The sequence below is a fragment of the Rattus norvegicus genome, chromosome 9 (genome assembly GCF_021556685.1).
Source record: "Rattus norvegicus strain SHRSP/BbbUtx chromosome 9, alternate assembly SHRSP_T2T, whole genome shotgun sequence".
NCBI lineage: Eukaryota > Metazoa > Chordata > Mammalia > Rodentia > Muridae > Rattus > Rattus norvegicus.
The window spans coordinates 126,131,967-126,159,193 of NC_141542.1; the positions used below are offsets into that span (position 1 = coordinate 126,131,967).

A 27,227-nucleotide genomic window follows, 5' to 3' on the forward strand; every position below is an offset into this window, starting at 1 on the left:
AGTACAGGCTGCTAGCACAGGTCTGTCATACCAGCAACTAGGGAGGCTGTGTCAGGCAGATCGTAAGTTCAAGGCCTGCCTGGGCCATCTTGTGAGCCCTTGACTCAAAATGAAAAAAAAGAGAGCTGAGAATGTAGCTCATTCGTATATTCCTTGTGCAGAGCATGTGCGAGCTAAATTCAGTCCCAAGTACTGACTGCAAAAAGACTTAATATCTTCCATGTATCCAAGGAGCCGAGGAGAGAATGAATACATTAAGCAGGAAATGGAAGATTACCAAAATACAGTGAATTTGCAAAAGAAAAATATTCATAAGGAAAACTCTTTAAAGCAGTCGGAAGATCACAGGTTACACTGCAGTGGAACAATGGTAGGCTATTATGAGACTCTGCCTGGTAGGCTGTAGAAAGGGGAGGGGTTGCGTGAAGGATCAAGAACATTAAAGTACCAAAGAGCCGGGCTGGAGAGATGGCTCAGTGGGTAAAGGGACTTGCTACCAAGTTTGAGGACCCGAGTTCAGTTCCCAAGAGTCACATGGTGGGAGAAAAGGACCCAACTTTCATGGATGGTTCACTGACCTTCACACACATGCTGCAGCACAGACACAGACACAGACACAGACACACAGACACACACACACACACACACACACACACACACACACACACACACACTCTGTCTTGTTTAGGGTTTCCATTGCTATGAAGAGACACCATGACCACTGTAATTCTTTTTTTTTTTTTTCCGGAGCTGGGAACCGAACCCAGGGCCTTGCGTTTGCTAGGCAAGCACTCTACCACTGAGCTAAATCCCCAACTCCGACCACTGTAATTCTTATAAAGAAAAACATTTCACTGGGACTGGCTTACAGTTTCAGAGGTTCAGTCCATTATCATCATGGAGAGAAGCATGGTTATACGCAGCCAGACACAGTGCTGGAGAAGCTGAGAGCTCTACATCTGGACTGCAGACAGCAGTAAGAGAGAGTTAACCACTTGACCTGTCTCGGGCTTCTGAAATGCCAAAGCCTGCCCCTAGTGATTCACTTCTTCCAATGAAGCCACACCCCCTAATGGTGCCACTTCTATGAGCCTATGGCGGCCATTTTTACACACACACACGTGCACATCCACATCTGCTATAAATATCATACAAAATTAAAACAAAATGGACTTTGTTTTTTGACCATATGTTTATTGTATATTCAGAAAGAGACTTACACAGGCAATGGGTAACAAATCATAAAGTGTATGTTTTAAATTAAATATTTCACACGCAAAAGTTTTAGAAACTGTCTCTAAAACTCGTGAAAGTCTAGATAAAAGCAAAGTTGTTGATAAAAGAAGAAGAGCCCAGCTGAAACATAATCAGAAAAAAACTTAGCTGAGGGTGGTCCTTGATGTCTGTGGGGCACACAGATTATATTGGGGAGAGGATGTGCAACATTTTCAGGTGCTGTAAGTAAAATGGACGTTCTCTGGCAAACTACAGCTGAGAAGTCTACCACCCACAGGTCTGTGCTGCAGGACATGGTAAAGAGAGGCCCTTCAACAGAGACAGCCAGCACAAGGTGGGAGTTCAGATCCACTAAGTGGACATTACAGAAGTGTAAACTCTTGGCTAACAACAGAACAGTTCTTCCCATGTCCCTTCTCTGGCTCCTGGTGCACCTCATCTGGCCCAGCATGGAGGACCAGCACACAAGGGTATCAACCTGTAGCAGCACCAGGCTTCTCCAGCCTCAGTGCCAGCCTTCAAGGATGTTGCATGGAGAAAGGTATCAGCCTGCCCATGACGTCTTCTCCACCCCTCTACCTGAACCTTTGGGGAGTCAAATTCTTCCTTGGTCAGGGCTACCTCGGAGGCTGCTTCAGGGCTTGGCTGTGGTGACCCAGGGGAAGAGGATGATGCCCAGGCTGGATACACGTTTAGGACGTGAAATGAGGAAGTCCCGGCTGGGAATTGCAGGATGATAAGAGAGAATTGGTCAGGAGGACTTGCCTGCCTATGTGCAAGAGCAACCCGGAAGATGGTCCTGAAGCCAAGAGGAGACCATTTAGAGGCTGAAGGAGAGGGAGTGTGGAAGGGGAACATAATGGCAAAAAAATATTATGTTTACTAAAAATTATGCTTTTAGGGCCTGGAAAGATGGCTCAGAGGTTGAGGACTGGGGCATGAATCCCAGAACTCACATGAGTGCTGTGTAGCTGTAACTGTCTGATTGCAAATCCATCCTCAGAGGGCAGAGTCAAGGGAGCCCCCAAACCAGCTAAAGCATGTGCACATGCAATCATACATATGTGCCTATATTTAATGAAAACATGCATGCATACACACATGTGAAAACAGAAAAATTAGTTTTAGAAGCTAACGCTGAGGCGATGTGAGACATGTGAGTTAAAGGCAATGGAGAACACTGTGTCGTGGCTGCAGAGGTCAATGTCCAAGAACTAATAAGAGAAAGAGAGAGAAGACACCAGGAACTCTGAATTCTGTTACCATGCACCCCCAAATCAAAGTCCCTCATCCTTGTGCTGTGCTCATAGTTCATGGACTCGGCATAACACCTGCAAGCAGATTTTTGTTCTGTTGCTGTGTTGAAAGTAAGTTTCCCCAACTATGACTCTGGAATTTTCTATACTGCTTTGTTGGTTATCATAATGCTTCGGGTACTACGTACGCGACATTTGCACACCAGCTGATAGCTAATAACACTGCACTGCTATTCACGCAGTCTGTATATTCTGGTTACTTCTAAGTTACTTCTAAGTACCTACTGCCATCAACTTGTCTATGCTTCCCTCACCCCATGATGGCTTACTGGTGCACACAACCGTGCTTGATGGCTTACTGGTGCACACAACCGTGCTTGATGGCTTACTGGTGCACACAACCGTGCTTGCCTTTTTACCTGGGTGCTAGAGATTCAAACTCAGGCCCCCAGGCTTTTGCAGCCATTGTTCTTACTCACTGAGCATCTCTCCAGTCCCCGGACTCCAACTCTGAGGGCAGGTATTTACATTTTGAAGAAAAGGAGAGGACTGTACTTTTAAAGGTTTGAAAAGACTGGGGGTGTCATAGCATAGTAAAGTATTTGTCTAGTGGGTGCCAGACCCTAGGTTTGAGTTCCAGCAGCACAAAAATACAACCAGCTCTGGATTTAAAAGGCCTTGGTGTGTCTAAGCCTGGAATAAAGGTTCCGTATCACTGGGACAAACAGAACTCAAGGATTTCCTTCCAGAAACCAGCTGTGTCCCTTGTATTGTTTTGTGTCCTTTATCTGATGGCTCTAGGCTAATATTGGCTATCTAAACAGTGTTCAGGGCCTGCCCACCAAAAGCCTTGCCCAAGCAGCTCTCCATGCTAGCTACATACAGCTCATGTATGTAGCTCATGCATGTAGCCCATGCATGCAGCCCATCCATGCAGTCCTTCCACTCCTCACTGCTCTCCACAGCTTACCATTCCCTGATGGCTCACCAGGCCCATAAAGCATCCATGCTCACTGCCACCTGCCAACACAGGCGCACCCTGTTCCTTTACTTCCAACACAGTAGAGTTCCATTCGCCAGAGAGTCACACAAGAAGTGTCCTCTGTGCAACCCAAACCAAGGACCACAATGCCAAGAGGGAGGTTCATTATTTGATTCCACGGAAGAGAAATCTGCAGAGGAAGAAGCGAAGTGGCTCCTGGTTACACTTAGACCAGCAAAGCTGAAGTCTTCCTCTTCAGAGGCTGCCAGTTTGTGAGGCAGGAAATAAAGGGGAGACAACCTCACGCAAACGAAATCCAGCTCCTGATTTCCTCTGAGCTGAAGGGGGAAGCAATCACTCTACGTCATGTTACTAGGTCAGATATGTCTTCGTTATTGCTCATTTCGTAAGTATTTACAGAGTTCACAGCTAATATTGGCTATCTTCACAGAGCCCTCAGCGCAGCAGCTGGAAACCCCTGGTATCCAGCAAGGCTTATGGCCAACGTAAGTGGAAAGTTACTGATGGCTTTGACCTCTGCACGCATTCTGCTGAGCATCGAGGAAGTGCCCCCGGGTGCAGAACTGTTTCTTCTAGTGCGTCAGGACCAAGTTCCTCACAAACGTCCAGCACTGCAAAGTGACGGAAAAGAAAGAAGAGACAGCATAATTATGGCCCACTCGTGTAAACATCATACATATGAAGAATTAGTCCGCTGCATTTAATCATTATTCAATTAGAATACTTCTTAATCTCATATCTCTCAACGCTCATTACACTTAATATAGTTTCTTGTCGAGGTCACTGCCGTTTAAAAAAGCTTGCCGAACGCTTTAAAAGCTATGTTTTAACAAAGGTTATGTCTTTAAATATAAGCGTCCAAATCAGAAAAGCTGTAAGCAAAGGTGTAGCAATAAGCAAGTTTGTCTGTAGGGATGGAAACATTTTATAGCCATGGCTCAGTGGTTAAGAGCCCTTACTGCTTTTCCAGAGGACTCAAGTCAGGTGCCCAGCACCCCTGTCAGGAGCCTCACAACTGCCTGGAACCCTGGAACTCCATCTCCAGGGGATCAGACACCTTCTCCGGCCTCTGAAGGCGCCAGCACACACATGTGCCCCCTCACCCCATTAAAAATAAAAATAATGAAAACATTTAAAAATACAATCACGCAGAGAGTCATTTTAGCCTATGGAGGACATTTTGGGGGGATCTGAGTGGGCAGCATGCAAGCAACATTTAAGAAGTGGAAGCAGCTGGGTCGCTGGCACAGCCGAGACACACAGTCAGCCAGTCTGTCCACTCCACTTTGTTAATTCAAAACTGAAATAGGAAAATGTATCACCCAATGCCAAAGTACCCAGTAAATGAGCAGATCTTTGTTAATCACTTAAAGCAAAATAAGGCAAAAGGATAGAAGTTAAAATAAGGAAATAAAATCCCATTCATTAGTTAAACCATTACTGAGGTGGTACGTTGTAGAGATACAATTATAAGTTATTATTTCTGCATTGTTTGCTACATAGAGATAGTATGGGGATATAATAGCATATTGTTTTATTATAATATTACATTATAGCTGTTTACTACAGAGCTGTAAGTAAGATAAAACTAAAGGTCTTGAATTTTTAAAACATTGCATAAATGCTTTTTTTTCTTTTTCTTTTTTCTTCTGTTTTTTTTTTCTTTGTTAACTTGAGTATTTCTTATTTACATTTTGATCGTTATTCCCTTTCCCGGTTTCCGGGCAAACATCCCCCTACCTCCACCTCCCCTTCTATGTTGGTGTTCCCCTCCCCCCATTAGCCACCCTCCCCCCAACAATCACATTCACTGGGGGTTCAGTCTTAGCAAGACCAAGGGCTTCCCCTTCCACTGGTGCCCTTTCTAGGCCATTCATTGCTACCTATGAGGTTGGAGCCCAGGGTTAGTCCATGTATAGTCTTTGGGTAGTGGCTTAGTCCCTGGAAGCTCTGGTTGGTTGGTATTGTTGTTCATATGGGGTCTCGGGCCCCTTCAAGCTCTTCCAGGCCTTTCTCTGATTCCTTCAACGGGGGTCCTGTTCTCAGTTCAGTGGTTTGCTGCTGGCATTCGCCTCTGTATTTGCTGTATTCTGGCTGTGTCTCTCAGGAGCGATCGATCTACATCCGGCTCCTGTCGGTCTGCACTTCTTTGCTTCATCCATCTTGTCTAATTGGATGGCTGTATATGTATGGGCCACATGTGGGGCAGGCTCTGAATGGGTGTTCCTTCTGCCTCTGTTTTTATCTTTGCCTCCCCATTCCCTGCCAAGGGTATTCTTGTTCCCCTTTTAAAGAAGGAGTGAAGCATTCGGCATAAATGCTTTAAATAAAACATTTGAAACTGCTTCTTACTTCTACCATAGCCACAGCTATAGATATACACTGTGCCCCTTGTCAACACAGGAAGTTGGTTATAAAGACATCTTTCAGAACCAGAGTCAAGTTCTGGGAATGCCCTTTAAATAAAATGGGTGGGGGAGAGGTGGATCAGAATTCATTTTCTTCCACTGGCTTTAAAATACTTTATGTAGGGACTGTCGAGATGGTTCAGTGAGGAAAAGTGCTTGGCACGTGTTGTGTGACAAATTTCCTAGGGGAGATGCAACGCAAAGGTCTACTTACCCTAGATAAGGAACGTACAACAGATCAAAGTATAGATACCACCTAGGTCCAATTTGGTGAACCAATGAGTTTTATTGATTACTTATAAAAGTATGGGTGAGGAGTCACTCACAGAAGCAGAAGTGACTCAAGGACAGCTGGGTCACCAAAGCCCACCCCAGCGTGGGTGGCAGCGCCCAAGCTGGGACCTGGAGCACAACACGTAGCCTGTAGATTGCTCAACAGGATGGAGAAAGGCCTTTCCTGGTGCCGCAGCTGCTCTAAGCCTCTTCCAGGCAGCTCAGCCACTCTCTGCTTCTCTCAGGCAACTAGCTGCTCTTGCCTCAGAGTGTTGTCACAACTCAGTTTGTCTGAGTCCTGTCAGCTCAGCTACCATGCAGCTTCCTCTTGCAGGGAGGGGTCTAGTGAATCTGATCAGTTTTAGGGTTTTCCTGAAGATACTTTGAGTGGTCGGGGATTTTTTAATTTAGGAGGAAGCTGGTTCACAACAGTATGTAAGCCTAATCACTCAATTTCGATCCCCAACAATCTGACTTCCATTCCCAGAACCCACGTAAAGGTGGTATGTATGTACATATATATATGTATATACCATAGTGCACACACACATACACCATGGTGAATACACATGTGCATATACACACCATGGTGCACAGTCACACATGCACACACACACACATATATACATATACACACATACCATGGTACACACTTACATACAATATACACACATACATATACCATGTTGTGCACACACACTCCATGGTACACCCTCATACACATATATACACACCATGGTACGTACACACACACACTCACACTATTGTACACACACACCATGGCACACACTTGCACATGTACACACACATACATACCATAGTACACACATACACCATGGTGCACACATACACACACACACACACACTCACCATGGTAGACCCTTATACAAACACCATGGAGCACACACACATACATACATACATTCACACACACACTATGGTATATATACATACATACACAAGCACATCATGTTGCACACACCCATCATGGTACACACATATATACATACATACATACATATACAAACATACACACATACTATGGTACACACACATATACATACATACATACATATACATACCATGTTACATACATACATACATATACACACACCATGGTAATACATATATACATACATACATATACAAACATACACACACACACCATGGTATACACATACATACACCCTATGGTGCACACATACATACACCCTATGGTGCATACACACAAACTAATAATAACATTTAAACAAATACTTTATATAGGTAAGTAGCAATGGTTAAGAGCACTTACTGCTTTTACAAAGGACCCAAGTTTGTCTCCTCACTCCCACATGAAAGTTCTCAACTTCCTGTAACTCTACCTGTGACTCTGCCTGTAACTCTAGTTCCAGGGGATCTGACCCCCAAAAGCTCCTGCAAGCATGCACTGAGTTCATGAGTACATGAGTTCATGCAAGCAAACCACATAGCATAAATAAAATAAGCAGTAAATACATCTTTTAAAACATACTTTATGTAGTGATCGGGCAAATCACTACATGACCCATTTCGCATGTGCTGTGGACCATCTATGCAGGAGCTTCAGAGTTCTATAACAATAGCTTGTTACTCCTTTTTTTCCTGGCTGTCCATCTAACCTATAGAAAGGTACAGAATCATTACTTGCTTCCTCTGCCCACAGACAGAGTAGGCTTCCCAAGCATTTACCTGGAGAAGCTCGTAAAAGTTACACTAAGCACCTAATGTCTTCAGATTAGTCGATTACTGACCTTAGTTTGGGGAAGGGATATTAATACTCAGGATACGCCACCAGGTTTGCTGTGACAATCACTTATCCTTCAGAAAATATTGATTGAGCAAGAGCTGTGAGGTGAGCCACACGGACATTTGCCCTAGGGATGCTTACTAAACACTTGGCAGTGCAGTAAGTGGAAGCCACGTGTGTATGAGGAAGACAGATGGGTGTTCTCAGGACACTGCAGTTGCTGTTGGTGAGGGTGTAGGAAAAGGTAGGAGCCATGATGGAGAGGGCTCTGTGGGGGTGGATGCACTCCCTCCAGGCTTTCATAGCAGGTGAGTCTCCTTCATTTTGAAACCAAAAGGACAAGTATTACCACTAGAAATCACTCAGCATCATGAAAGCACCCCAAGAGAAGACAGGTCCTAGAATGTGGTTTAATAGATACTTCCAGAAAAGGTGTCCAACAGATATCGTTATGTCCTTACTTCAAAATTCATATATTGAAGCCCCAAACCCTAGTGCCTCAGAACATGATAGTGTTTAAAGATTAAGTTCTTTAAAGAAATAAAGTAGAAAAGAGACCATTGGATGGTTGAGAGACACACCAGGGTTAACTGTGGTTACCACTATTGCAGAAGACCCCAGTTTGCTTCCTAGCACCCAGGTCCAGTGGATCACAACCATTGGCTAGTGTAGTTCCGGTGTGATCTGACATCGCTGGCCTCCTAGAGCTCCTGAACTCACATGCACATGGGCATGCACACACATGCAAATTGTGTGAGAAGAGAGCCCTGTAAAAGCCAAGGAATCACCGCCACTTCTGTAACACAGAAACTAGAACATTCTAACTGGGCAAGCGGCTACCTCTGAGACCACCAGCTCTCCTGGAAGTCTGTCTACACAGTCCAAGAACTGTGGGAAATAGAAAACAAATACTACAGATGAGTTCATGAGCAAAGCTCAGAAACCACTCAGGAAACGATGTCTCGTGTAGAAGCACATCAGAGCAGAAGATTCAGCAAGAGCAAGAACCGATGGAATAATAGAAAATCATTTTTAAGGTAGTTGTGTTTAAATATGGAAAGAAGAAAGAAATGGAGCTTGTGAGCAGGAACCAGTTGCCATAGAAACAAGCAAATGCATTTGGAAAGGAACATCAAAATTATATTTACTGAAATAGAAGAAAAGCTCAATACAGAGTTGACCAGAGAACTAATTAGTGAATTAGAAAGTAAATGGAAGGTAAATAGCTCATGAATCAGATTAGATATATAAAAAGGAAAACCATAGAAGATCAGTTGAGAGACCCAGAGTCTAAAATGAGACATATCAGGGGCTTGAGGGATGGCTCAGAGGTTAATAGCACTGGCTGTTCCTCTAGAGGAAGAAGGATCAGTACTCAGCACCTCACGGTGAGTCACAATTTTCTGTAACTCCAGTTCCAGGGGATCTGGTACTCTCTTGGGGCCTCCTCATGCACCAGGCACAAACATAGTACACAGACATACACACATGCAAAACGCCCAACATATAGAATAAATGGTAATAAATCTTTTACATGAGACATACCAGGCTCGATGTGGTGTTGCATACCTTTAAATCCACCACCCAGGAGGCAGAGGCAGGTGGATTACTGTGAGTTGGAGGTCAGTCTGGTCTACACAGCAAGTTCCAAGCCAGGCAAAGCCATATAGTGAGACCCTGTCTCCAAAAAAACAGTAATAATTACTAATAACGATGAAACACATCAATATAAACCCAAGCCAAATTCCAGAGAAGAGAGTAAGAAGAATACAATATATTTTATGTTTGAACTTTTAAACTCGCGTGTTAGTTGCCATTGTTATAGTTTAATGTTTTATGACATTTTCACATGTGTATATTCTGGATTTCTGATATCTTCTTTCACCTTTCTTTTAAAATGTGTGTGTGTGTGTGTGTGTGTGTGTGTGTGTGTGTGTGTGTGTGTGTGTGTGCCATGTGTAGAGGTGTCTGAGGAAGCCTGAGGAGGATGTTAGATTCTCTGGAGCTGGAGTTATAGGCTGTGCTGCTTAGTTTGTGGAGGGGTTTGTTTGGTTTTTGTCAATTTGTCACAAGCCACTGCCACCTGAGAAGAAAGAATTTCAATTGAGGAAATGCCTGCATCAGATTACCTTGCAGGAAAGCCTGTGGGACATTTTCTTGATTAAGGATTGATGTGAAGAGCCCAGCCCACTGTGGGCAGTGCCACCACTCAGAAAGTGGTCCTGAGATGTATAAGAAAGCAGGCTGAGCAAGTCCTGTACAGCAATGCAGTGAACGGCGTTTCTCCAGGCCTCTGCTTTCAGCTGCCTTCGGGTTACCACCACAAACTGCAGGCGTCCCTCAATGACCAACTGTCACAAGTAAGTCAGATAAACCTTTTCCTCCCCAAGTTGCTTTTGGTCATGATCTTCAGCACATCAACACAACAATCAAAAGCAAAGGACACAGCTGGTTGTGAGCTGCCTGATGTGGGTGCTGGGAACTAAAGTTGGGTCCTCTGGGAAGGCAGGGGACACTCATAATTGCTGAGCCATCTGTCCAGCATCACTGCAACGTTCTGTCAGTTTGGTGTCTCTGACTTTCTCCCATCTTCCCAAGACTGCTTCTTTCTTCATTATCACCTAATATTAGACTTTCTTGGTCTCCTTTCTAGACTTTTAGACTTTATCCACATCATACACACACACTCACACACACACACACACACACACACACACACACACTTGCACACCACATACACATTATCAAGGGGAAGAGAGTTGTTTATTCAAAAATTTGATTCAGTTTCATGAGCAGGATAACAAAGGGGAAAAATACGAGCCCAGTGGTTCTCAACCTGTGGGTAGCAACACTTTGGGGTGAATGACCTCTTTCACAGGGGTCACATATCAGTTATCTTGCAAATCAGATATCCACATTACAATTCATAACAGTAGCTACGAGGTAGTGGTAAAATAATTTTATGGTAGGGAGTTATCACAACATGAGAAGCTATAGTAAAGGGTCACAGGGTTAGGAAGGTTGAGAATCGCTTTATTAGCACTATATATGTGGAAAAGGCAACCTTGAGAGCATACCAAAGCTCGTGTGGGAAGCAGGCATGTGTCCAGCTCTTCCTCTTGGCTCACCCTTTGCCAGTCATAGCTTCAGTGGGTCAAGAGAGAACAGACTGGCCTTGAACTCCAGAGCCTCCAGTCCCAGCCACCTGACTGCTGAGATTATAGGAATATACCACTAGGGATTTTCTTAAGGAATCATGATGCTAAGCCACCAGCCTAAAGTGAGGGATCAAGAAGGAGATAGAAGCTTAGTTTTAGGTATTAAAAAGAGAAAGGGTTTGGCATAAGGATCTTAGAGAGCAGAGACATAGCAGGGTTTCTATGAAGTGCAGGGCTCATGTGAAGGTCCCTGGCCTGTGTTTCAGAGGAGACTCCTCAGCACAGCTGGGCAATGTTATGCACAACTACAAAATATCCAGCTGCACAGGTGTTATTATGATGAAGACGGATTCTGGTAGGTGAGTACTCAGAGAAAGAATGGGGAAACTGAATTGGGGAGGACTACAAAGAAATAATTATAGTGCTGGGCCTTACAGTTTCAGATTGGGAGTGTTATTTGTGTCATTGCTACCAAATGTCTGACAAAAGCAACTTGAGGAGGAAGAATTCAGTCTGGTTTACAGTACCAGGGGAGATAGTAGGAAGCAGGAAGACACAGCAGCAGAACAGAGAAAGGCTAGCTGCTGTATCCACAGTCACTAGCCACTATATCACAGTCACTAGCCACTGTATCCACAGTCTCTAGCCACTGTATCCACAGTCACTAGACACTGTATCCACAGTCACTAGCCACTGTATCCACAGTCACTAGCCACTGTATCCACAGTCTCTAGCCACTGTATCCACAGTCACTAGCCACTGTATCCACAGTCACTAGCCACTTTATCCACAGTCTCTAGCCACTGTATCCAGTCTCTAGCCACTGTATCCACAGTCACTAGCCACTGTATCCACAGTCTCTAGCCACTGTATCCACAGTCACTAGCCACTGTATCCACAGTCACTAGACACTGTATCCACAGTCACTAGACACTGTATCCACAGTCACTAGACACTGTATCCACAGTCACTAGCCACTATATCACAGTGACTAGCCACTGTATCCACAGTCTCTAGCCACTGTATCCAAAGTCACTAGCCACTGTATCCACAGTCACTAGCCACTGTATCCACAGTCTCTAGCCACTGTATCCAAAGTCACTAGCCACTGTATCCACAGTCATTAGCCACTGTATCCACAGTCTCTAGCCACTGTATCCACAGTCTCTAGCCACTGTATCCACAGTCACTAGACACTATATCACAGTCACTAGACACTGTATTCACAGTCAGGAAGCAGAGCCCGAAAACCTATGTTCAGCTCACTTGCCTTTTACTCGGTTCAGGACTCTAGCACACAGAATGGTAGGTACATCCCACATTTACAGTGATTCTTCTTACCTCTGCCTAATCTAGATACTCCCTCTCCCAACACACACATACACACAGACACACATATACACACACAGACACACAGACACACAGACACTCACAGACACACACAGTCACATACATAACACACACAGACACAAATAGATACACACACAGATACACAGACACACAGACAAACACAGACAGATACAGACACACACACACAGACACACAGACAAACACAGACAGATACAGACACACACACACAGACACACACACACACACACACACACACACACAGACATACCCAGAGATTCCTTTTATTCCTTATAAATCTGATGCTTATCAAGTTGACAATCAATGTTTCACCACTGCCCTGGATAGCACAGAAGAGAGAAAATTATGTTGGGTGAACATAATGTTTGAGAAAACAAACATTTGGAATTTTTGCCTGTATGTGAGTCAGAGGAGGATAGCATCCTGACCAAAGTGTAGAATACCTGCTTTTGAAATTTCAGAGGCATCTTCCTCCCCAACCTCTACATACACATCTGTAGAATAGGTGACAATCTATAGGATGAAGCAGAACATAGTGGCACACCCCTGTAATCCCAGCTCTTGGGAGGCAGGAGGGTCAGTTTGAGACCAGCCTGATCTACATAGTGAGCGCCAGACCAGCCAGGGCTACAGAGTGTAACTCTGTGGAAAACAGCAACAGTTCATAGGATGAGATTCAGAAATGTCCAGAAAGGAGACAGCAGGATGTCTCCATAGGTTCAAGTGCTTGCTGCAAAACCTTGATAACCTGAGCTTCTTACTCAGAACCCAAATAAATGTGGAAAGAGAAAACTGGCCCCTGCAAGGTCTCCTCTAACCTACACTCATGCCCCCACAAAATAAAGATAATGTTTAAAAGTGTTTTAAAAAAAGTCAAGAATGGGGCATCACAACACCAAAATATATGATGCATCTCTGCAAGGTTGGTGGAAATCACATTGTTTCACCACCTAGTTATGCTCTATTAAAATCTCCATAGGAGTTACATTGTTTCAGCATCTAGTTATTTTCTATTAAAACCTCTATAGGAGTTACACTGTTTCAGTGTCTAGGTATTTTCTATTAAAATCTCTATAGGAGTTAGTGAGGTGCCAAGACTGTTATCCCAGCACTGGAGAGAGATAGGCAGGAAGGTCTCTGAGTTTAAGGCTGGCCTGGTCTACATAGTGAGTTCTGGGCCAGGCAGCATTACACAGCGAGACCTGTCCAAAAAAAAAAAAAAAAAAAAAAAAAAAAAAAAAAAAGGAAGAAATTAAAAATCAAACAAGAGTATGTGGAAAAAAAAAGATTTGTTTGAACCAAATGAATGTGAACCAAATGGCTGTTTGTCACTAATTTTAACTTTTTTACTTGCCCCATGTTTGCCTCAACTGCTAAGGCACACAGCCCTCCACTGAAGCAAATGTTAACTATTCAGAACTTCCTGTTGAATTAGAATGTTAGACTCTCCCCCTTAGGAAACAGGTTCAAATATTTATAATCACTCTTTTAAAAATAAATAAGCCTACTGGTAGAAGAAAACAATTTTGTAAAAGGGAATAAAAAATTATATAACAAAATCTTTATGACTGTACCTAAGGGTCTGTGTCCAAAGACACAGAAAACAATTACATTAAACAAACAGTTTAGCATAATATAGTAGAAGGTGGTTTAATAATTATGTTCATCACAATTTTATTTACACCACTGCAAAAGGCTATTTTGATACTAAAGAATAGGAGATTAATGAGAAAAACAAACAAACAAACAGCCTTAGTAATCCACTAAGGAAATGCTATTCAGTCCTTCAGTATGACTGAGATCTTACCTAGTAAGTAAAGCCTTTGTTTTGCTTGTTTCTGTTGTGGCCTTTGCAGCTGCTACTATTAATGCTGTTTGGTTTGGTTTGGTTTTCTGGGGCAAGGTTTCAGATTTACTGTGAAGTTAAGGGTGACCTTGAACTCCTGGCCTTCTTGCCTGGTGCTTCCAGGTGCTGAGATTATAGAGGTAAGCCACTGTGCCTGTATCCTTTGCTTTGTTTTTAACTCAGAAGTACATAAATGAATGTAGGGGGCAAAAGATGAAAGCGGTGTGTGTCTATACAACTGTTAAAAAAATGGAATTATGGAAGTTTTTTGTTGTTGTTGTTGTTTTCAGTTTACTTTGATACTTTGTGCTTTATGGTGTTAGGGGTTTTGTTTTAAAATCTGGTGTGATGCGTGCCTGTAATCCCAGGAGTCCAGAAGCACAGTCAGGAAGATTATGCTGAGGACCACCGAGGGTTCATACAAAGTTCAAGGCTAGCATGAGTTTGCTACCCTGAGTATACATAACTATCAAGAACATACCCAATTTCATTTTGTTTCCTATCTGTGCAAAATATATCCATCAACCAACCTCAAAATTCTACCTTAATTCTTCACTAAGCTGGGAAGATGGTTAAGGGGGCAAAGTGCTTTACCACAGACCTACATCTAATGCCTCATTAACCTCCCAACGCCCCTGCCCATAGTAGCTTCATTTTATTATGGACAGTGTACAGTGCCCCCCCCCACCTTTGGGACTGTGTTCTAAGACCAACCCCCCCCAGTGGATGCCTGAAACCTCAGACAGCATAGATGCCTATGAGAACTGTATAGCTGTAGTTCTACACAGTCATGCTCTTCCCTATATCCCGACCCATGACGAAGTTTAGCTTACAGAGTAGATTACACACAATAGGTGCTGAACAGAGGCTTACACACTAAGAGAGTAGCAACAGTAACCACTAATAAAGTAGAAAAAATAATATAATAGGATAAAAATTATTTAAAACAGCAAATTGTTTGTCTCTGGCATTTTCCTTTTATTTCTTTTGAGACTTGCTTCACTACCTGTTACCAAAACCTTGGAAAGTGAAATATGGGTAAAGGTGGGGGGACCTATGACATAAGATAGAAAATACTCACACAGTGCCTGTCGGTGGGTAATAGACAGGCGCAAGTGAGAGAGGTTACCTCAGGCTTGGCTGTTGGGTCAGCTGAGGAGACACCATGCGGAGACTTCCTCTTGGTTTATTTCCCGAAAGAGTGCTGTTTTTCTGTACTTCCTTTGCCTATTTCATTAGATTTATTTGAGTCTCTCTCTTTGCATCTGGCTTAGTGTCACGCAAGAAAAGCAGATGTTTGGTCTCTTAGTACAGTCATAGCATGACTGGTAGAAGTCTTGCTTTTTATTTAGCTGTTCATATGTCAGGTAGTGTCTTCGGATATAGAAACCTTGCCTTCCACTTTCTTTCCTCTTCCTCCCCCGGCTTCATCATGCAATCTGCTTTGGCCATTTTCTAGTTCCCCGAGCAGCCTCCATTCAGCACCTATTAGCCCCTGTTCCTTCTACTCTTGCTGGCCCTTATAATGAACACCTTTAAATGTCATAGATTGGTCCTCCTTCAGTACCCTCCTAGGATGCTTAGTGTAGCCCGTTTAGACCTTGGCTGCATTCCACAGGATAGGATCCTTGCTCAGACAACCTTGAATAAATACTTAACTTATCCCTGCTGAATCCAACCTCAGGCAGTCAGTGGGTGGGTGGCCCATCTGCACAGTTTGCCTATTCAGCAAGCAGAAACTAGACCGGACCTGCTGCTAATCCTCAAACCTTTGAAATCTGTTGCTCTGGAATTTATTGCCTACATTTCCACAATAGAGGCCTTGTTAAGGGGCTAGTTTGGGGGCTTGAGCAACTCCAGGCAAATCTGTTAGTGCAGCAAAAGCAGCAAGGACAGACATGTTGTCCTCTATGCCACAGGAATACCACAGAACTCTTCGACAAGAAGAAACAGTGCCACGCTTTCCCTTATTTCCTATGCTGGGTTCCAGCTTACAACACAGTTGAGAAGTCACCACGGTGGATAATTTACAGAGAAGTCACCTGGCTGGACCAAAGATCCAGACTCAGAGCTCCCAACTGTGACAAGAGGTAACGCTGGACCTCTTACATCAGACAGTTCCTATCTTGTTGACCATTGCAGTGTAGGCAGAAACGCATGCACATCCCAGAGCTGAGCCCATTCACCGTCTTGCTGCCTGCCACCAAAAGTTCTTTGTCTTGTGCTAACCTATTAACAGCCATCTGGGATAAGCACAAGTCTTTGGGGAAGAGCCAGCTTTGCTCATTATCAATCTGTTACTGATTTTCCTGTGGGTAAAGGATCACATTTGACATTGCTCAGTAGCAGGATCACAGAGCTAGGGACAGCCCCCTTTCAAAAGACAACAACATATTAAAGACATAGAGAGAGCTTCTGTGCCCCCCCCAAAAGTCTTTCAAGCATACTAAATGAGGAATTTATATATGACATTTTTACTTACCTTGCCCCAGAATTTTTTTTCTTTCTTTTTTTCGGAGCTGGGGACCGAACCCAGGGCCTTGCGCTTCCTAGGCAAGCGCTCTACCACTGAGCTAAATCCCCAACCCCTTGCCCCAGAATTTTACAGCAACTATTTTATTATTGTTGAATCAAGCACATTTTTAAAGCTTTGTAATGGGGACAGCATTTCTTGTACATGAAGTATTGATAGAGTATGGATGAACAGAGGAGGAATGTCAGAAGTAGTCAGTGGTTGTGAGGGAAGAAGGGAGTGTCTTTTTAAACCTCCACACAAGCTGCTTCCTCTCCCGGCTATGCTAAGATACTGGCCTTTTAAAGCCCAGGGCTGGAAGCTGGGCACCTAGCTGTATTAGATGGATTCTGGCTTTCTCTGAGTATAAAAGAGAAGATGTAGGCTATGGACTTAGCTCAGTGATAGAGTGCTTGCCTGAAATGCATAAATCCCGAATGGGAGTGCACACAGTATACACACAAAAATATGCATGTATACACACCATACACATAGTATACACATACATACACAAAAATATACCATACACATCATACACACACACACACCTGCACACACGCACACACACACACACACACTCATCACACACACACAAGGGAGTAATATAAACACACGTCTTATATCACATAACTTAGAAGGAGTGCTGGCCCTCACTAACACACAACAACTTCCTCTATTTTGCTGCCTTGGAAAGCCTCAGATTCCCATGACCCTCCTCTGACTTTCAAAAGGTGCTATCACCTGCTAAGGGAGAGAAAGCTTTGCTCCCCAAAGGACAAGTTACACGTGGGAAGGATGAAGCGGAAGACAAGAATCGGGACAAGAGTTTTCATGAGCAGTTTTTATGGTCCCGTGGACACAGATGGCAGCTGTCTGCAAAAAAATGTTTTCAAGGCCAATTTTTTCCTTCATTTTGACTTGTTTTGACAAGTGGAGTTGAGTTTTAGGCAAATAAATATAGTGGATCGTGATTTACCCTTAGTGTCGGGATAATTAAGGCAGTGAGTTTCTGCATTCATTTTATGCAAGAAGCATCTCTGTGACATGAGTTTTACTTGGCGTTCTGGGCTGCTTTTTAAAATTGAAACATAATATTTGTACATTGTATAATAACTTGCTACATAATATATATCATCAGCTTTGTACTATATACTGTATACGATACTGTATACTGTATCCTACACTGTATAGTATATACTACACTGTATACTATATACCACATTGTATACTATATACTAATATACTAATATACTATATACTGTACACTGTATACTATATATTTTATACTACCCTGTATACTATATACCGTACACTGTATACTATATACTGTCTATCTACTATATACTATATTACATTCTGTATACTGTGCCCTGTATACTATACACTAAACTGTATATTTAATATATAAGGTGTAACAGTCAGTGTTTACTAAAGGTAGAACCAGAGTAGGCCCAGAGCAGGTCGTGAAGCAGGGGAATTATTTTACCTGTCTCCCACTTTATATCACACTCCTTTTCTTAGTGTGGTTGGTTCACCCATAAGCCCGTGACAGAGTCTAGCTGACCAAACATCTGGTCCTGCAGCTTGGACTGGCTTCAGACACACTTGGGGCTTGTCTGTCACAGCAGTCCTCCTGACCTGAAAACCAGGCCCAGCTCCAGACAAACTGTGCTATGTGTCACTAGTGTAATATTACATGTCCAAACACAGAGGCGTATGCCAGCAGCAAACCACTGAATTGAGAATAGGACCCCCGTTGAAGGAATCAGAGAAAGAACTGGAAGAGCTTGAAGGGGCTCAAGACCCCATATGTACAACAATGCCAAGCAACCAGAGCTTCCAGGGACTAAGCCACTACCCAAAGACTATACATGGACTGACCCTGGACTCTGACCCCATAGGTAGCAATGAATATCCTAGTAAGAGCACCAGTGGAAGGGGAAGCCCTGGGTCCTGCTAAGACTGAACCCCCAGTGAACTAGTCTATGGGGGGAGGGCGGCAATGGGGGGAGGGTTGGGAGGGGAACACCCATAAGGAAGGGGAGGGGGGAGGGGGATGTTTGCCCAGAAACCGGGAAAGGGAATAACACTCGAAATGTATATAAGAAATACTCAAGTTAATAAAAAAAAAAAAAGAAGAACATCATTTCTTCATCTGAAGAGAGAAATTGAAGAAGATCTCAGAAGATGGAAAGATCTCCTATACTCATGGATTGGCAAGATCAATATAGTAAAAATGGCTATCTTGCCAAAAGCAATCTATAGATTCAATGCAATTCCCATCAAAATTCCAACTCAATTCTTCATAGAAAAAAAAATATGATGTAAGCATCACCTCAGTGCCAGCTCCCAAAAGATCGTCTTCTTAGAACTTGAACCATGACCTCCAGGTCCAATGGCACACAGGACAAATGCATAGCAGTCAGCCAGACAAGCACAAAATCAGTGAAAGCTTGAGAAAAAGACATGAAATTCAAGAGAGCAAGTAGCAAGAGAGGCTATATGAGTTATATATATATATATATATATATATATATATATATATATATGTATGTATGTATTGTATAACTACATATAATAAATGTTATATATATTATATAAATGAGGAAAAATATAAACAAAAACACTGTGTTATATATTATAATATATAGTTTATATTCTATGTTGTGTATAATGTACCATATATTTTATATAACACACATATGGAATATATGAGTAACATATAGAATACACTCAGAGGCAGGTTTCCAACAGTAAAGGTCAGGAGCAAGAAGGAATCAAACTGATTATTCAGATGATTTTTCTATGGGGCGATCAGCATAAGTTGACCTGATCAGGCCCTTTGGCTTTTCTGATTTAACCAAGGCAGAAACAGAAATTCTAGTGTAACTAACTAGTGTCTAACCTTTAGGGGAAGAAAAATCTATGCTTTTTTTCTTTTCTTCTTTTCTTTATTTCTTTTTCTTTTTTTGGCGGGGTCTTATATTGATTTAGGTTTGGAAAGCAAAGGAGGTTCTTTTCTTATGTGTCAGTTTTTTCTTGTTTATTGATTTATTTGCTTTTCAGACAAGATCCAAATCTGAAATTTCAGATTGACCTAGAACTTGTATTGCCTCAGCCTCCCAAGTGCTTCTGTTACAGGCATGAGCCTCCATACGCAGCTAGGTTTCTTACAGAAGTATGTTGTGAGCTGTTAAATACATGATCTGGATCCCCAGAGTCCACATAGTGCCAGGTGGATGTGGTGGTCTATCTGTAGTCACAGAGACCAGGATCCCTGCTAGCGTGGCTAGTGGAATTGGTGAACTCTGGGTTCAAGTGAGAGGCCCTGCCTCGACACATGAGATGCAAATCAGTCAACTAGTACAGAGAGGCCTCTATCCTCTGCATGCAAATGCACAGGAATTCATGAACACACGTACAGGCATACATACACATACGTGTACTACAGCATACACATACACATGCCCAAACAAGAAAAATGGATTACTTTTGCAAGTTATTTGTGCACGTATACTACTAATGAGTAGCATTTATTTAAAAAGTTTTTTTTTTCACCTTCCAACATCTGCTCAGAGTTTCAGTCCTGCGGCAGCACCTGCCATTTGGTGAGAGCCCAGGTTCCTTGTGTTCAGGGAAGACCTCACTCTATGAGTTCCACAGGACTCCAGGCTGCATTTCCATCTCAAGTCGTATTCAGTGCTCTGCTAGGTCCTATCTGTGGGTAAGCCAGGTTTGTCAACAGGAAGAAGGAAGAGTTCACAACTTGGAAAGGCAACAGAGTGCGTCAGGCCTTTCTGTTCCATCCCCAGCTGGCTATGCGTGGTTAGCTGGGTAGCCTGAACAAGTCATACCACACACTCAGCGGCTGCTGTGCGCTCGCTACATCAGCATGAATCGAAAGGAAGCAAACCCGGTGACTTAACTGGATCCCTGTAAAGATTAGTGAGTGAGTAGAAAATAACAGGAAATAGGCGTTATTTACATTACAGACTGAAAAATGTAAGAAATGTTTACTTTAAAATTAAGTATTTTCAGATCGGGCTAGTTGCATTCCTACAAATTTCTCTAATTTATTTATAATTTTCAATTAATTTTATCCTTGGCATGAATAATAAAGTAAAATAAAATTTTTGTCATGTGCCCAAATTCCAAATTTTCACGGTTTTCTTTTTTATATTTAGGCAAGCATTCTCAAACATCTCTTTTATTTAATTGGGAATTTGTGGAATAATTGCCACTGTTTCAATTTAACCCAACCCTGTAGTTCCAGGCTTGGGAGTGGAAGGCATATATTTCTTTTGCAGAAGTCCTGAGCTCACCAGGACCCACACTGGTGGCTCACAGTCCCTGTAACTCAAGTTCCTTGAGACCCAATGCTTCTGGATTCCTCAGGGCTGTCCTCGTGTGCACACCCACACAGAGATATGATTTAAAATAATAAAGATACATGTTTTTAAACTGCACAGTTCCTATTCTATTACTCTGTGTTAAGCACTCTCTTTTCCCTTTTAGGGGCTTCTACTCATCTCATTCCCATATTTTAATGTATTGGTATAAAAAGTGTTAGGCAGCACTGCATCGTTTTCAAACATACTCTGTTCTTATCCTCCTTCATGTTCCCTGTCACCATGCTCCCACCTTTAACCTTCCCTCACCTTTTTCCTGCCTTTTTGTGTCCTCTTGCCCTTCCCACCCTCTTCCTCAGCATTTCTCTTTGATTTGATTTGATTCATTGATTTTATGTGTGTTGCTGTTCTGCCTGCATGGATGTTCTAGGGACCACTTGCATGCCTGGCTCCTTATGAGGCTAAAAGACAGTGTCCTATCCCCTGGAAGTGAGTTACTGACAGTTGAGCTGGTGGGCAAGCGCTGGGAATAGAACCCTGTGATTCTGGGAGTAGCCAGTGCTTGTAACTGCTGAGCCATCGTTCCAGCTCCTCTGTCTTTCTTTTCACCTTCTCTTGGTCTCACCATCTCTTTTAGTTTTTCAGGCTTTGCCTATATTTATATACATGAGATATAAGAGGATTTTTATCTTTCAAGCTTTGTAACTTCCCTTTTCCTTACAGATTAGTAAAATTCTGATTTGTACATGTACCACATTTTTATTGCCCATCTACGTGTTGATGAGCATCCAAGCTGGGTCCATTGCTTGGTCATTCTGAGTATAGCAGCAGTGGACATGTATGAATCTCTGTCCTAGAATATGGAACCACTGAGTATATATGTCCAGATGGATCATAGGGCAGCTTTGTTTCTTGCTGTTTTTGTTTGTTGATTTTGTTTTGTCTAGAATCCTTCATGCTGCTTTTTGTAGTTCTCATTTCTGTTATAGATGCTCTACCCCTTGAGAAATGTGGAAATTCCCCGATTACTTCTGAAGTAGTAATTACTCCTGTGAGTATTAATTCTGTCTCCTCCGAATGCTTCCTTCCAGCTCTCCTAAGTGACAGAAGGCTGAATAAGTCAGTTTTCCTTTTGCACACTTGAGCACATACCCATTCATCACAGGCACCTGAGGAGGCTCCTTCCCTGCTCTTTTCTTAGACTGTTGTAAACAGCAACTCACAGTCACTAACTGCAGCAGTCTAAAGTCCCACCATGATTTATGTTATGAAACTAGGCTTAAGAGGAGGGCCACTGTTGTTCATTGATCTGCCTTGCTGCTTTACGGCTAATTTCAATGAAATGAGATAAGAAAAGCTTTAATTAGAAGTGCCAGCAGTTTAGAAGACACGGTGTTATCATTAGCAGTTGCTATAAATTAAATACTGTGTATGTTGGTAAGGAAGATACTCTTCACCTCAGGTGATACTGTTGCCATGTTTCTGAGTAACGTTTGAGATACAAAAGAAATTTTTGAAAGGGAAACATCTTTTTGAAATCCGTTTTGAATCTCTTTGTAATACATGAGGGGTTTAACAACAAGCTACTGATTTATTCTATATAATCGACATAGATTTTAGCCCAAAAGTGAAAAGTACACTGAGACTTGAGGTTTTGGGTTATTGAGCTAATAAGTGTTCATTGAGTAAATGTCAGACACTGTCCTGTTACTGCTGGTACTGTGGGGAGCGAGATGCTGTTTAATTATGTATGCAGGCTTGAGGGCAAATGAACAAGCAGGGTGATGGCCACAGGAGAAAATGATGGTGACATGGAGTCTCATGTGGAGCAGGCTTTCGAGCAGAGGCAACATGAAGGCTGAGTATGAAGCAGCATGAGCAGAACCAGGAAGATCATTCAGATCTGAGTAAGGCCATTGGAGGGCTTTTGTTAGCTTGTCAGGTACACACAGGAAGAGACTGACGCACAGGCTTGCGTGTGTGTGTGTGTGTGTGTGTGTGTGTGTGTGTGTATGTGTGTGCATGTGGTGTGTGTGTGTGGTGTATAGTGTGCATGTGTGGTGTATGTGTGTGGTATATATGTGCATGGGTGGTGTATGTATATGCATGGGTGGTATAAGTGTGTGTGGTGTGTATGTGGTAGGTATGTATGATGTGTGTGTGTATTTGTGCATATGATGAATGTGTATGTGTAGTATATGTGTGTAATGTATATATATGTATGTGTGTACATGTGGTGTATGTGTGTATGTGTATGTGTGTGGTATGTGTGTGCATATGGTATATGTGTGGTGTATGTGTTTACATGTGGTATGTATGTGATGTGTATATATGTGTGTGTGTGTGTGTGTGTGTGTGTGACATTCCAGGAGTATAGTGGGTATTTGTGACAAAGGCGGTAGCAGGAAAAGGAACAGACACTTATAATCGCCATTGTCATTATTTCCTAAACTAATAACAGAACTGCAAATAATTGAAGGGCATATTTTGGTCCTTGAGGAAGTTGCAAATACATTGTATAAAGCAGCCATGTATGTGGAAAAATGAACGAAATTGAAAATTTACATAGGCTGGGTACCAAATAGATGGTGCTAACATTTTATGATCTAAAAGTTCCAAAGTAGGACAGATGAAGAGCAATTGAGATTGTAAGTCTCAGTGTGAGTGGTTGGCCCTAACCTAGGTCATTTATCCCAAGTGCCTTCCAGTCCCATTTCATAACATGGAAAGAAAGCATTTTAACAGACATGGCTAGTGGTTTTCACTGCATACAGCACAGAGATCAGTTGACAAACCACTCTGAAGCCTGTCTTCTCAGGGGTTCTCTTATCTCTAAACTTCTAACAGGAACAACATAAAACTTCCTCCAGGAGGCTAAAAATGGAGGAGGGAAGAGGTGCTGGCCCAGCATGAAGAGCCTTCTGGGCATGCACACACTTGTTTATATGGGACCTATGTTTAGCCTCCAATTTGAGAACAAAATGAGGAGCCCTTTCCCTGCAGATTCCACATCCCCTTTGAGTCTTGTGTACAATCATTCCTGAGTATTTCTTCCCCGGCTTCATCTGTTTCTGGACTGTTGATTATACCGAGCTGTGCTCTCTGGCACCAGGTTGCAGAAAAATTCCAAAGACTTCTTCAAAAATTGAAGGCACATAAAGTTTGGGAAAGAATGTGGTTACTGGATATCGATATTTTTCAGCCTTGGGGAAGGTTTTCCTCTCCTCCTCCTCCTCCGAAATATAAAACTATTTTCTTGTTTGGAGGCATCCAGCCTGGACTTTCTTATCCTGGTCCTCCTTTTCCCTCCCCTGTTTGTACATTTCCTTTCTAGATGAGAACAAAGCCTGAATATCTTGTGAGCTGTGTCTTGGATGTGGAGGATGCCGTGGGAGCAGGATGTGTTGTTTGCCGGCATAGAGCTGGGGACAGCAGCTGTTCAACAAGGACACACTTGCAATATCCCCACCCAGCTGTCCCTGTTCCTTCTTTGTATGCTCTTTGAGACAAGTCTTGACTACTTCTCTGCCTAGATATTGGTGCTAACAAGGTGGTCCATCCCTGGGCTGAGGAGTACACTCTTTTCTCATTCAAGTTTGTGGATGGTGAACAATTAGCTAAGTAGCTCAGGGGTTACCCTATGTATATTCACCAATCAGTTAAGACACATGCACACTGTAAAGCGGCTGCGTATTTATCTCGAAAACTCTGGGGAAGAATCTCTGGGCAAGAAAGGATAAAGTTGGCAGAGTAGAGGCCAGCCTACAAAGCCGTCTGCCCCTCCTCTAGCTGGGTCATCTGTCTAACAGGAATAAGCCATTTAGAGACATATAAGGGAGACAGGAGAAACATGGGTGAGGAGACCTTTCATGAAAGAGGTGGGGAGAGTAAGCGAGAAGGAGGAAGAATAATACCACACAGCTGCCAAAGTCGCATCGCTTACCTAAAACAATGAGGCCTTGTCCTGGTGAGAGCACACCTCAGCTCTTCCAAGGAAGAAAGGGAGGTTCTGGAAGTTTCTTAGGAAGAATTTCAGAGACCAAATGCCCATCTTCCCGCAGCACATTCTTAAAAACAATTGGCAACAGCCCAGGCATTCCGTTCAAATTAAGAACTGTTTTGAAAAGAAATTTAGATATTAGTCACTGATATAAGCAGTCTGGAAGAGCGGGACAGTTAAGACTCACGTGTCAGGGTTTTCTAGGCCAGGCTAAGAATCATGGCTGCATTACAGCGGGCTCCCTGAAAGCCTCCATGCTTGCTGTGGGCGCATTCCTTCTGAGGTGAGTGACGCTCAAAATTCCTGTCCCTGTTAGCTGACAAAATGATTTTGTCATTAGTTGTTGGATTGTATAAACACAAATGTTTACTGCCAAGGAACAGAAAAATCACACAGTGCCTCTCATGAACAACCGTTAGTTTCTATTAACAAGGACTAAATATCATCTATATCACCATGTGGTTAATCTATTTGAAAAAGTGCAGATTTCTAATTACTTTCCAGTGATCAGTATATTCATATCAATATATTCATTTTCTCCCCTTCCCCCTGGGCTTTGGACAAAATGTAAGCAGTGCACTTTGAGCTATACCTCTGGGCCCTGGATACCTTTTTGAATGGGTGGAACCCTGTTGAGGCTGTTGGTTGGAGTAAACTGAAAGAAACACATTTGTATCTTTTCACAGTTTCATAGTTTATTGAGTAACAATAGCTTCACAAGTCGGCTCACTTTCATTTTATATTTTGCCTAATTCACTATTGTGATCCAGGTTTCTAGTGACCTGCTAAAACACTATGGCCAAAAGTAACTTGAGAAGGAAATGTCTTATCACAGTCTGGAACTCTCAGGTCACAGTTTATCACCAAAGGAAATCCAGACAGGAACTCAAGGCAGAAACCTTCAGGCAAGTAGTAACCGGGGCCATGGATGGATGCTGCTTACTGACTTGCTTCCCCTGGCTTGCTTAGCCTGCTTTCTTATAGATGCCAAGACCACCTGCCTAAGGTACAATGCCAACCCAGGCTGGGTCCTCCCACATTAATCCCTAATTAAGAAAATGGCCATCGTATGGAAGCATTTTCTTAATTAAGATTCCGTCTTCTGTGTATGTCTAAGTTTGTGTCATTCTGACAAAAACCCACCAGCACATTCACCAAGGTATTCATGGCTATTGGCAAACACAGGTTCTTTCACTCAATCTTAATTGCTAACAATGTATCTGGGACACACACATACATACATATTTAGTTACAGAATGGCCACAAATTTTTTTTTCTAATTTTCATGGCGGTCGGCCTGAGTGGCTTTTTTGTCTTGTTCTCTCTTGTTCCTTCCTGTTTGTACTTTTTCTTTTTCTTTTTTTTCTTTCTTTTTTTTTTTTTGGTTCTTTTTTTCGGAGCTGGGGACCAAACCCAGGGCCTTTGTACTTTTTCTTTTATCTTTTCTATTTTCAGCTAAGATAAAGTGTGGGTATCATATGAGTTGCATCTTGGAGGGGAGAGCACACACTTACATATACTTACACATACTCACACACACACATAACACACATACTTATACACATGCACACAATTACACATACACATTTCCATGCACACACACATATATACATATACACATACATATAAATATACAGAAAGAGAGAGAGAAGAGAGAGAGAGAGAGAGAGAGAGGAAAAAGGATGAGCTAACACCAACCAGGAAAAACCTCTGAATAGGACTGGCTAGGAAGCTTGAAATACCAGAACTGTTCAGGGCCCAAGGTTGGAAAGTGCAGGAGGCAGGCACTTTATCTTGGGCAGGAAAAACTGAACTTGAGCTGGAGTCCAGGAACTGAGGCAGAGGTCCTTAGTTGTGGCAATTCCCCTGGGCAAAACTTATGAGTGACTGGGTGATGGGTCAATCTGCTGCCATGACTCAGCTTGGGGGTACTCCTTCTTTTACAGTCCTAGATAAAGGAGTCATATCCTTTATCTGGTTCTTAATAAGCTCACGGACTGGCTTCTGTGATATGATTTTGATAAGCCCATGTGTCTGTGTCTCCCTGACT

At 42.7% G+C, this 27,227-nt stretch overlaps 1 long non-coding RNA gene across 1 annotated transcript; it reads right to left on the reverse strand.

Annotated features, from left to right (window-relative positions):
* Positions 1 to 1,182: 1,182 nt before the first annotated feature.
* Positions 1,183 to 27,227, reverse strand: LOC102555849 (uncharacterized). Its single transcript, XR_015629907.1, has 5 exons — positions 26,876 to 27,227; positions 25,365 to 25,493; positions 25,121 to 25,291; positions 20,387 to 20,761; positions 1,183 to 4,106 (listed from the first exon to the last, which is right to left on the reverse strand). It is a non-coding gene; the product is annotated as an uncharacterized LOC102555849 (long non-coding RNA).